Below are 12,333 nucleotides of genomic sequence, written 5' to 3'. Positions count from 1 at the left end.
GCTCCATTTTTTTTGCAAATCCTGTACTGCAAAGGGAACACATGTAAAGACTTTCCTCTGTGCATCAGTATGTGTATCTCTTCCCTTGGAAATATTCTTTCACAAACAGAGCAGCTGAAATATTTCATAAAGCACTAAGTGAGCGGGTCAGTAAATATCAAGACTAATTTACAAAACACAACAAAAGAAATATTGCAAACAAACGTTTATTTTATGTGTGGAACAAAGAGATTTTTTTAACATACAAAGTAAAACAAATACAACATATTTGTACATCATTTTTGAAGAACTGTTTCAGAATGCAGAATTTATTTAATCATGTGACTTTGTCTGCTGAAAATATCAAACTGAAGAAGACTTATTTTGGAGTCTGTTTCGTGTATTTTCATCTGAACATCGTTAAGATGTGTCTGACCTTTTTTGATAGATTCCTACAGGAATTAATTGGCATTACAGACATTTTGAAATTTCCTTTGGAACAATCACGATGAGAGACCGTTTTTATAAAAATATGAACAACTCAATGGTTTCTGTCCTGAGTCAACTGCCATGTGTGACTTCAGATCTTGATTTTGTGTAAATCTTTTACCAAACTGAACAGCTAAATGGTTTCTCTCCTGAGTGAACTGCCATGTGTGACTTCAGATTTCCATTTCGTATAAATCTTTTACCACAAACTGAACAGCTAAATGGTTTCTCTTCTGAGTGAACTGCCATGTGTGACTTCAGAGCTTGATTTCGTGTAAATCTTTTACCACAAACTGAACAGCTAAATGGTTTCTCTTCAGAGTGAACTACCGAGTGTCGTCTCAATAGTCCATTTCGTGTAAATCTTTTACCACAAACTGAACAGCTAAATTGTTTCTCTTCTGAGTGAACTGCCATGTGTGACTTCAGATGTGCATTATGTGCAAATGTTTTACCACAAACTGAACAGCTAAATGGTTTCTCTTCCGAGTGAACTGCCATGTGTGACTTCAGATCTCCATTTCGTGCAAATCTTTTACCACAAACTGAACAGCTAAATGGTTTCTCTTCTGAGTGAACTGCCATGTGGGTCTTCAGAGGTCCATTTTGTGTAAATCTTTTACCACAAACTGAACAGCTAAATGGTTTCTCTCCTGAGTGAACTGCCATGTGGGTCTTCAGATGTACATTACGTGCAAATCTATTACCACAAACTGAACAGCTAAATGGTTTCTCTCCTGAGTGAACTACCGAGTGTCGCCTCAGAGTTTCATTTTGTTTAAATCCTTTACCACAAATTGAACAGCTAAATGGTTTCTCTTCAGAGTGAACTGCCATGTGTGACTTCAGATCTCCATTTCGTGCAAATCTTTTACCACAAACTGAACAGCTAAATGGTTTCTCTCCTGAGTGAACTGCCATGTGTGACTTGAGAGTTTCATTTCGTGTAAATCTTTTATCACAAACTGAACACCTAAATGGTTTCTCTCCTGAGTGAACATCTGAGTGTCGCCTCAGATGTCCATTTTCTGTAAATCTTTTACCACAAACAGAACACTTGAAGGGTTTCTCCCCCGTGTGGGTCTTCATGTGTCTAACAACAGCTTTTTGGGAAGAAAAACTTTTTTTACAAAGTGAACAACTGTTTTTTTTGCAACTCAAAGGTTTCACTCCAGTTTGGATTCCTTCACGTTTTTTTGGTTTCTTTTGTCCGAAGCTTGTAGCACATTCAGAGGAGCTGACTGATGTTTTAGATGTATCACATACCACATTACTCACAGGTACATCTTTGTTTTGCACAGGGTTTAAATCTTCTTGAGGATTCATGGCCCCCTCCAAAGCCCAACTTGTGTCATCTGCCTTTGATTCAGAGTGTGAAGTGTTGTCAGGAGTATCTGCTATGTCTTTGTTTGGCAGAAGTTTTAAACCTTCCTGAGGTTCATCTCTCTCCTCCCAATCATCACTGTCATCAGTATCAGATCCAGAAAAGTCTGAAGTCTTGTGAGGAGTATCTGGCTGTAAATGACTGTCTGGATCAAAGTCTCTGCCTGGTTCTGCTCCTCCACAGTCCTCTCCGTCAGCTTCTGTTTTTATATACTGTGTGTCTCTGCTCTCTTCACTTTGGTTTTCATGAAGCTGTGAGATCTGAGGTTTCTCTTCGTCTTCTTCTTCCTTCTTCACAGGGACAAGTTGGAATGTTAACATGCTGATATCAAACTCCTCTGGCCCTTGAAGCTGCTCTCCTTCCTGTCTGCCCCACAGTTCCTTCTCTTCATCTTTAATTTGTGCTGAGTTTGGTGGCTCGCTCTGGTCCAGTCTAGGGCTCAGATCCTGCTGCTCAGGGGAAACCTCGTCTTGACTCACCACCAGCTGCTGCACATCTGTGAAAACAGTGAAATACATAAAGTTCTAAAAACCTGAATTTACTACTCAGATGAAACCACTGATAGCACTACTTTATACAGGGTATGCACGAGACGTCTCAGTGGGCGGAGTCACGAGTGAGTGACAGAAAGCTCATAGTGGTGTCAGGAAGCAGTACATGGCTTTATGTCTTTTCTGTGATGAGGGGACCTCGGGGCTCGACGATCCATCACTCCACATCGATGCTTTGATTGGTTGAACAAAGATTCATCGGTGTAAACATCAATATATGACATCATCTTTAAAGACGCGCCTTTAATTTGAAATTCAAGTCAAAATTCAATTCAAGTGTGAACTGGAACGCCCCCTGAAGTCGTATGTATTAGTGGGAAAGTCGGAGCAACGATTGCGTCACACCGGCGTGATAAGTGTCGTCCCAATTCAGCGGCTCCTTCGAATGCAGCCTTCTTTTCTCCGATTTGGAGGCTCCAACGGTTGGATCCTTTGCAGCCTTCCCTTCCAAAGATGTATTGTGCGCAGGGGACATTCAACATGAAGGTTAACAATGGCATCCTCAAGCACGACTGCCGCAGCTGATCAGAATTTCACTTTTAAATGCAAGTGTTGGCTTTTATTTCCATTCGAAGAGCTAACGTGTCCATGTTCAGAAAGGAAGGCGACTCAAAGGCCTGATATCTGTCGATTCCTGCTCACTGACGTTGCAGCAGCCGTAACGATAATACTGTAAGGTTAGCGATAAGTTAGTTCAGAGCTAACGAGCAACTCGATCTAACGTTTGTTCAGTTAGTTTATTTGACTTTACTTTAGAAATGCAGCATGATTCACTACATGCTAAATCACAAGAAGATCATCTGACCTTCCAAGAAAATATTCAGACTGCACATTATTTACTGTACTGCCAGCTACCGACCTGAGAGAGCAGACAGCAAGCAGACTCCCCATGCCAGCAGGCGGCGTTAGAACATTATAATAAGAGAAGACCAGCTTTAGTTGTATTATAGGGAGCCTACTAATCCAGAATAATGCCTGATAAAAGGTTGAAATGGCACTGTTTTTTTATCAGCCCTTGGTCTTCAGTGGAAAAAGCAAAGAAGTAAAGGCAACAGATGAGGAGAAACTGCACTATTGGCTAACAGAGAGATTCCCCTCACCAACCGCGCTGACCGACGCCGATACGAAATGTGGAATCGGCCAAAAATGTCTGACGGGGGTCGACAGAGTAGGACACACCACAAAAACAAGGGTGACGACCCCTCACTGTGTCAGGGCCTTTAAAGTCCCTGGAAGCCAAAATCCACAAAAACGTTTCTAACTTGGTTATTTATGATCTTATGTTACACAACATTAAGTCTCTGAAAGTATCACAGATGACGTCTTCACCGTTTGTTGAGATTTGGTCATTTTGTGTTCAAGTTCTGGACAAATATTATGGACGTTGTGCGAATCGTGAGCTGTGGTGCAACACGACGAAATGAAGCGCAAGGGAGGCGACATGTGTGGCTTCGCAAGAGTTGAAAACATCCAACTTGAGATTCAACACATTCGCAAACAAACGGGTCATGTTCACATTTTACTGGAAATAAATAAGCTTAAAAAAACAATACAAACCTAATCTGTGCAGGCGGACTCGAGGGTTGAAAGCAGCATCCAGCAGGTGGCGTTGTTGCTTCGTTTCCCGTTTTAATCGACGGATTTCCTCCTCATATTCCGCTTTTGTTGTTTTAAACTGCTCCAGAATCTCTTCAGCAGCTGCAGGCAGTCTCTGCTCGGTGAAAGCTCTCAGCAACTCAACTTCAGACATTTTAGAAAAATCACGGCAACCACAGACACCCACGTGTTAGCCGTATGACGATAGCCGCTATGTAGATAGCCCCATGTGATAGCAGCTAACAGCTAACTAATAAAGTCAACAAAGGAGAAAAACGCTACTCAAAAAAAAAAAAACCCACGGTGGAAGACATCCGGCGGTTCATCCACTTCGTCACTAGCATGTGGATCTTTATCACAAAACTCAATCCAGCTTTGTCTCAGAGAAGGCTGTGAGCCTCCAGGAGAAATACACGGACAGAAACAATCACAGTCTGTGGTTTAAACACAGCGGGGTTTGTTTTTTACCGTTGTGACACAGGGAGTGACGATTTCTTCAACCAATCAACGGACTGCAGTGTTTAGCTCCACCCAGCGCCGTATAGTGAGAGGCCGGATCTCAAGTCCCTTTTTTGCACCGAGTGTCCTCCGAGTTGTCTCCTCCACTTGTGTCTTAGTCCCGCCCACCAGAGATGCACGGGGGAAACGAAGCCGAGGAGAGAGGACCGAGGAAATCAGCTTTAAGACACCTGAGACGTTGTTTCCTCGACAGCGTCACATGACGCGACATCAGCTGATCACGTTCAGCTGTCAATCAGCCGAACAGCTGTTTATGTCCACACAAACACACACTGTATTATTTCTCATCAAACACACACACTGTATTATTTCTAATCAAACACACACACTGTATTATTACTAATCAAACACACACACTGTATTATTTCTAATCAAACAAACACAGTTACAGTGTTTAGTGTCTTTACCTGATGAAACACCTGAAGACCAACCTGCAGTCTACTCATAACCAAAAGGACAGTTTCTACTGACTAAAAGATTTCATTTTGAATTGTCTATAATTATTGATTATTATTAATCAGTTTGGACTGAACCTAGCCTGTATTTAGACAACCAACTCTGTATTTTATAAACACAGATATTTATGTGTCAGGATACTGAAAATGATTGATTAGAATCTAAATGATGAAACGTTCAGAAGATAAATAAGTGAGAATATAAAACGGACTCCTCTTCATCAGACTCTTTTTAATGGCAGCTCATCACAGAGCGACTCTTTACAAACTCACTGACGTTCATCATCTGTTTAAATGTCCCACGCTCCGTTTAGCCTCTTTTCAATCTCCCTCTTTTCTCCCGTATTAAACTCTGTTTCACTGAAGTCTGATCCTGTGCAGCGTCCAATCAGTGAGTGATATACGAGAAGGGGGCGTGTCTGCCAGTGAAAAGACTTCCGTGAAGTCGTCTCTCGTGTCTCCTCGGTCATCGCTCCTCGGATCAGCCTCCTCTCTCCTCCGTTCACTATAAGAACCCATGGCACTAAAATGCTAACTCACTTCCTGGTTTTAGGACTCAAAACTACACCAGTCTATACCATACAGTGGGCTTACAGCATATCTCATATGTAAATCAAAATATGTCACTGTACCTCAGTTAATAACAATAACAGAAATACATAAAATGACAACTGAGTACACAAAACAAAAGCTTATCTCACTAAGACGCAAGTGGAGGAGACAACTTGGAGGACGCTAAGCAAATAAGGGAACCGGAACGTCCCTTATGGTGCGATGACCTGAGGGGCCCAGTTGTAAAAGCTCTGTGATGTAAACTGGAGTGAAGCCATGAAGGGCTTTAAACACAAGCAGGATATTTACGTGTCTATTCTGAACTGGGAGCCGCTGCAAGAATGTCAAAAGGGATGTTATGTGATGACATGTTTTGCATCTGCAAGAGTCTGGCTTTAGCATTTTGAACTGAATGTACATGTGTGTAGAGGTCTGGTTCATATCGAAATATTGAATTTCAGTAGTTGGGTCTGGAGGTCATCAGGGCATGGATGTGGCTTAACCAAGGAGACTTTGACATGGTGCTGCAGGAGCTGGGGAGGGTTACCTCAGAGCTCCATTTTTTTTTGCAAATCCTGTACTGCAAAGGGAACACATGTAAAGACTTTCCTCTGTGCATCAGTATGTGTATCTCTTCCCTTGGAAATATTCGTTCACAAACAGAGCAGCTGAAATATTTCATAAAGCACTAAGTGAGCGGGTCAGTAAATATCAAGACTAATTTACAAAACACAACAAAAGAAATATTGCAAACAAAAGTTTATTTTATGTTTGGAACAAAGAGATTTTTTTAACATACAAAGTAAAACAAATACAACATATTTGTACATCATTTTTGAATAACTGTTTCAGAATACAGAATTTATTTAATCATGTGACTTTGTCTGCTGAAAATATCAAACTGAAGAAGACTTATTTTGGAGTCTGTTTCGGGTATTTTCATCTGAACATCGTTAAGATGTGTCTGACCTTTTTTGATAGATTCCTACAGGAATTAATTGGCATTACAGACATTTTGAAATTTTCTTTGGAACAATCACGATGAGAGACCGTTTTTATAAAAATATGAACAACTCAATGGTTTCTCTCCTGAGTCAACTGCCATATGTGACTTCAGATCTTGATTTCGTGTAAATCTTTTACCAAACTGAACAGCTAAATGGTTTCTCTTCTGAGTGACCTACCAAGTGTCGCCTCAGCTGTCCATTATGTACAAATCTTTTACCACAAACTGAACAGCTAAATCGTTTCTCTTTTGAGTGAACTGCCATGTGTGACTTCAGATTTCCATTTAGTGTAAATCTTTTACCACAAACTGAACAGCTAAATGGTTTCTCTCCTGAGTGAACTGCCATGTGGGTCTTCAAATGTCCATTACATGAAAATCTTTTACTACAAACTGAACAGCTAAATGGTTTCTCTCCTGAGTGAACTACCGAGTGTTGCCTCAGAGTTTCATTTCGTGTAAATCTTTTACCACAAACTGAACAGCTAAATGGTTTCTCTCCTGAGTGAACTACCGAGTGTTGCCTCAGAGTTTCATTTCGTGTAAATCTTTTACCACAAACAGAACACTTGAAGGGTTTCTCTTCAGAGTGAACTGCCATGTGTGACTTCAGATGTCCATTTCGTGCAAAACTTTTACCACAAACTGAACAGCTAAATGGTTTCTCTTCTGAGTGAACTGCCATGTGTGACTTCAGATCTTGATTTCGTGTATATCTTTTACCACAAACTGAACAGCTAAATGGTTTCTCTTCTGAGTGAACTGCCAAGTGTCGCCTCAGATGTACATTTAGTGTAAATCTTTTACCACAAACTGAACAGCTAAATGGTTTCTCTTCTGAGTGAACTGCCATGTGTGACTTCAGAGTTCCCTTCAGTGCAAATCTTTTACCACAAACTGAACAGCTAAATGGTTTCTCTCCTGAGTGAACTACCAAGTGTCGCCTCAGCTGTCCATTATGTACAAATCTTTTACCACAAACTGAACAGCTAAATGGTTTCTCTTCAGAGTGAACTGCCATGTGTGACTTCAGATCTCCATTTCGTGCAAATCTTTTACCACAAACTGAACAGCTAAATGGTTTCTCTTCTGAGTGAACTGCCATGTGGGTCTTCAGATCTCCATTTCGTGCAAATCTTTTACCACAAACTGAACAGCTAAATGGTTTCTCTCCTGAGTGAACTGCCATGTGGGTCTTCAGATGTACATTACGTGCAAATCTATTACCACAAACTGAACAGCTAAATGGTTTCTCTCCTGAGTGAACTACCGAGTGTCGCCTCAGAGTTTCATTTTGTTTAAATCCTTTACCACAAATTGAACAGCTAAATGGTTTCTCTTCAGAGTGAACTGCCATGTGTGGCTTCAGATCTCCATTTCGTGCAAATCTTTTACCACAAACTGAACAGCTAAATGGTTTCTCTCCTGAGTGAACTGCCATGTGTGACTTGAGAGTTTCATTTCGTGTAAATCTTTTATCACAAACTGAACACCTAAATGGTTTCTCTCCTGAGTGAACATCTGAGTGTCGCCTCAGATGTCCATTTTCTGTAAATCTTTTACCACAAATGGAACACTTGAAGGGTTTCTCCCCCGTGTGGGTCCTCATGTGTCTAACAACAGCTGCTTGGGAAGAAAAACTTTTTTTACAAAGTGAACAACTGTTTTTTTTGCAACTCAAAGGTTTCACTCCAGTTTGGATTCCTTCACGTTTTTTTGGTTTCTTTTGTCCGAAGCTTGTAGCACATTCAGAGGAGCTGACTGATGTTTTAGATGCATCACATACCACATTACTCACAGGTACATCTTTGTTTTGCAGAGGGTTTAAATCTTCTTGAGGATTCATGGCCCCCTCCAAAGCCCAACTTGTGTCATCTGCCTTTGATTCAGAGTGTGAAGTGTTGTCAGGAGTATCTGCTATGTCTTTGTTTGGCAGAAGTTTTAAACCTTCCTGAGGTTCATCTCTCTCCTCCCAATCATCACTGTCATCAGTATCAGATCCAGAAAAGTCTGAAGTCTTGTGAGGAGGATCTGGCTGTAAATGACTGTCTGGATCAAAGTCTCTGCCTGGTTCTGCTCCTCCACAGTCCTCTCCGTCAGCTTCTGTTTTTATATACTGTGTGTCTCTGCTCTCTTCACTTTGGTTTTCATGAAGCTGTGAGATCTGAGGTTTCTCTTCGTCTTCTTCTTCCTTCTTCACAGGGACAAGTTGGAATGTTAACATGCTGATATCAAACTCCTCTGGCCCTTGAAGCTGCTCTCCTTCCTGTCTGCCCCACAGTTCCTTCTCTTCATCTTTAATTTGTGCTGAGTTTGGTGGCTCGCTCTGGTCCAGTCTAGGGCTCAGATCCTGCTGCTCAGGGGAAACCTCGTCTTGACTCACCACCAGCTGCTGCACATCTGTGAAAACAGTGAAATACATAAAGTTCTAAAAACCGGAATTTACTACTCAGATGAAACCACTGATAGCACTACTTTATACAGGGTATGCACGAGACGTCTCAGTGGGCGGAGTCACGAGTGAGTGACAGAAAGCTCATAGTGGTGTCAGGAAGCAGTACATGGCTTTATGTCTTTTCTGTGATGAGGGGACCTCGGGGCTCAACGATCCATCACTCCACATCGATGCTTTGATTGGTTGAACAAAGATTCAATCGAATCGGTGTAAACATCAATATATGACATCATCTTTAAAGACGCGCCTTTAATTTGAAAATCAAGTCAAAATTCAATTCAAGTGTGAACTGGAACGCCCCCTGAAGTCGTATGTATTAGTCGGAAAGTCGGAGCAACGATTGCGTCACACCAGCGTGATAAGTGTCGTCCTAATTCAGCGGCTCCTTCGAATGCAGCCTTCTTTTCTCCGATTTGGAGGCTCCAACAGTTGGATCCTTTGCAGCCTTCCCTTCCAAAGATGTATTGTGCGCAGGGGACATTCAACATGAAGGTTAACAATGGCATCCTCAAGCACGACTGCCGCAGCTGATCAGAATTTCACTTTTAAATGCAAGTGTTGGCTTTTATTTCCATTCGAAGAGCTAACGTGTCCATGTTCAGAAAGGAAGGCGACTCAAAGGCCTGATATCTGTCGATTCCTGTTCACTGACGTTGCAGCAGCCGTAACGATAATACTGTAAGGTTAGCGATAAGTTAGGTCAGAGCTAACGAGCAACTCGATCTAACGTTTGTTCAGTTAGTTTATTTGACTTTACTTTAGAAATGCAGCATGATTCACTACATGCTAAAATCACAAGAAGATCATCTGACCTTCCAAGAAAATATTCAGACTGCACATTATTTACTGTACTGCCAGCTACCGACCTGAGAGAGCAGACAGCAAGCAGACTCCCCATGCCAGCAGGCGGCGTTAGAACATTATAATAAGAGAAGACCAGCTTTAGTTGTATTATAGGGAGCCTACTAATCCAGAATAATGCCTGATAAAAGGTTGAAAATTGCACTGTTTTTTTAATCAGCCCTTGATCTTCAGTGGGAAAAGCAAAGAAGTAAAGGCAACAGATAAGGAGAAACCGCACTATTGGCTAACAGAGAGATTCACCTCACCAACCGCGCTGACCGACGCCGATACGAAATGTGGAATCGGCCAAAAATGGCTGACGGGGGTCGACAGAGTAGGACACACCACAAAAACAAGGGTGACGACCCCTCACTGTGTCAGGGCTTTTAAAGTCCCTGGAAGCCAAAATCCACAAAAACGTTTCTAACTTGGTTATTTATGATCTTATGTTACACAACATTAACTCTCTTAAAGTATCACAGATGACGTCTTCACCGTTTGTTGAGATTTGGTCATTTTGTGTTCAAGTTCTGGACAAATATTATGGACGTTGTGCGAATCGTGAGCTGTGGTGCAACACGACGAAATGAAGCGCAAGGGAGGCGACATGTGTGGCTTCGCAAGAGTTGAAAACATCCAACTTGAGATTCAACACATTCGCAAACAAACGGGTCATGTTCACATTTTACTGGAAATAAATAAGCTTAAAAAAACAATACAAACCTAATCTGTGCAGGCGGACTCGAGGGTTGAAAGCAGCATCCAGCAGGTGGCGTTGTTGCTTCGTTTCCCATTTTAATCGACGGATTTCCTCCTCATATTCCGCTTTTGTTGTTTTAAACTGCTCCAGAATCTCTTCAGCAGCTGCAGGCAGTCTCTGCTCGGTGAAAGCTCTCAGCAACTCAACTTCAGACATTTTAGAAAAATCACGGCAACCACAGACACCCACGTGTTAGCCGTATGACGATAGCCGCTATGTAGATAGCCCCATGTGATAGCAGCTAACAGCTAACTAATAAAGTCAACAAAGGAGAAAAACGCTACTCAAAAAAAAAAACCCACGGTGGAAGACATCCGGCGGTTCATCCACTTCGACACTAGCATGTAGATCTTTATCACAAAACTCAATCCAGCTTTGTCTCAGAGAAGGCTGTGAGCCTCCAGGAGAAATACACGGACGGAAACAATCACAGTCTGTGGTTTAAACACAGCGGGGTTTTTTTTTTTACCGTTGCAAAACGGAAGTGACGATTTCTTCAACCAATCAACGGACTGCAGTGTTTAGCTCCACCCAGCGCCGTATAGTGAGAGGCTGGATCTCAAGTCCCGTTTTTGCAGTCTCCCCTGTCCTCGGTCGTCGGCCGAACCGGAAGTAGGTCCGTTCCCACCATGTTGAGGATCGTCCCAAAGCTGTTATAGTGAACGGAGGAGAGAGGAGCGAGGAGGCAGATCCGAGGAGAGATGACCGAGGAGACACGAAAGCTGAAACTAATGATTTGGCTTTTTGACGTCATATTCTTCCCTTTCCCTAATCTCTTATTGGACTATCAGTGGTTCTCAAGTGGTGGGTCAGGACCCAAGATTGGGACGAGTTGTTATTTTCAATGAGTCACTAAAGGCCTCGACATCACCCGCCCTAACTCTAAACCCATCCACACAATAATCTGAAGTTCAGCTATTAGAGACAAAGAAGATTTGTGTTACAAATCTAACAAACAAAATATGGATGAGATTCATGTTGTTACTATTTCAGGTGGGACAAACTGCATTTTAACGCCCCTCCCAGTAAAGAGCCTGTTAAGAACTCAGCAGTCTGCGTGTCGGATTTCCCCTCAGACGTTGCCGAGTGTTTTCAGACATCAAACATTCATTGTTCCAAAAACTCCAGAACAGCTCATCTGTCGGCTCCTTTTATCACACCAATCACATAATCACACACAAATCACCGTCAACTTCTGTCCGCTCTCTTTGATCGAAAATCTTTGAAGTCAAAGAGTAACCGTTTATGTTTTTTACTGTTCTTTTTCTTTTTTCTTTTTTAAAGAGATGCATCCAGAAGCTTGTGAAAGCTTATCGTTCATCAGTTTTATCACAGTGATTACAAACGCAGGGTTCGAGAATAGCTAGCTTCCCATACTTCCTTAATGCGTTGGTGGAGACCAAAAACGGAGCTAAAAGGAGCAAATATTGTACCTACGTATACATCAGGTGGCACCAAAATGAATGAATAACTGTAATTATATATATTATAATTTTTACATATATTTTAATTTCAATTAAAAAATGTTCTTCTACTGCCCCCGGTGGCCAAAATCTAACTTACGTTAAAGAACATTGAAAAAGGCCCTAAACACCTTTATGTAAAGTTTCTTTTCTTTTTTAATTTTATTAAGTCTGATTTTGATCGTACAATAAAAAACATCAGTTTATTGAGATCACAATTTTGTGTAGTAGAGCGAGAAGGGAAAGACAATGGACACTGAGTTGTATTTATTTGTTTTTTC

At 41.6% G+C, this 12,333-nt stretch overlaps 2 long non-coding RNA genes across 2 annotated transcripts; both read right to left on the bottom strand.

Moving 5' to 3' along the window:
• Positions 1-996: 996 nt before the first annotated feature.
• Positions 997-4,444, bottom strand: LOC306841944. Its single transcript, XR_013781635.1, has 2 exons — positions 3,961-4,444; positions 997-2,348 (listed from the first exon to the last, which is right to left on the bottom strand). It is a non-coding gene; the product is annotated as an uncharacterized lncRNA (long non-coding RNA).
• A 3,135-nt stretch (positions 4,445-7,579) lies between these two features.
• Positions 7,580-11,037, bottom strand: LOC306841945. The gene is made up of 2 exons (XR_013781636.1): positions 10,553-11,037; positions 7,580-8,931 (listed from the first exon to the last, which is right to left on the bottom strand). It is a non-coding gene; the product is annotated as an uncharacterized lncRNA (long non-coding RNA).
• Between the last annotated feature and the right edge of the window lie 1,296 nt (positions 11,038-12,333).

Source organism: Symphodus melops (genome assembly GCF_947650265.1).
Source record: "Symphodus melops genome assembly, chromosome: 20".
Classification (NCBI taxonomy): domain Eukaryota; kingdom Metazoa; phylum Chordata; class Actinopteri; order Labriformes; family Labridae; genus Symphodus; species Symphodus melops.
This window is presented reverse-complemented; position numbering and strand designations above follow the sequence as displayed.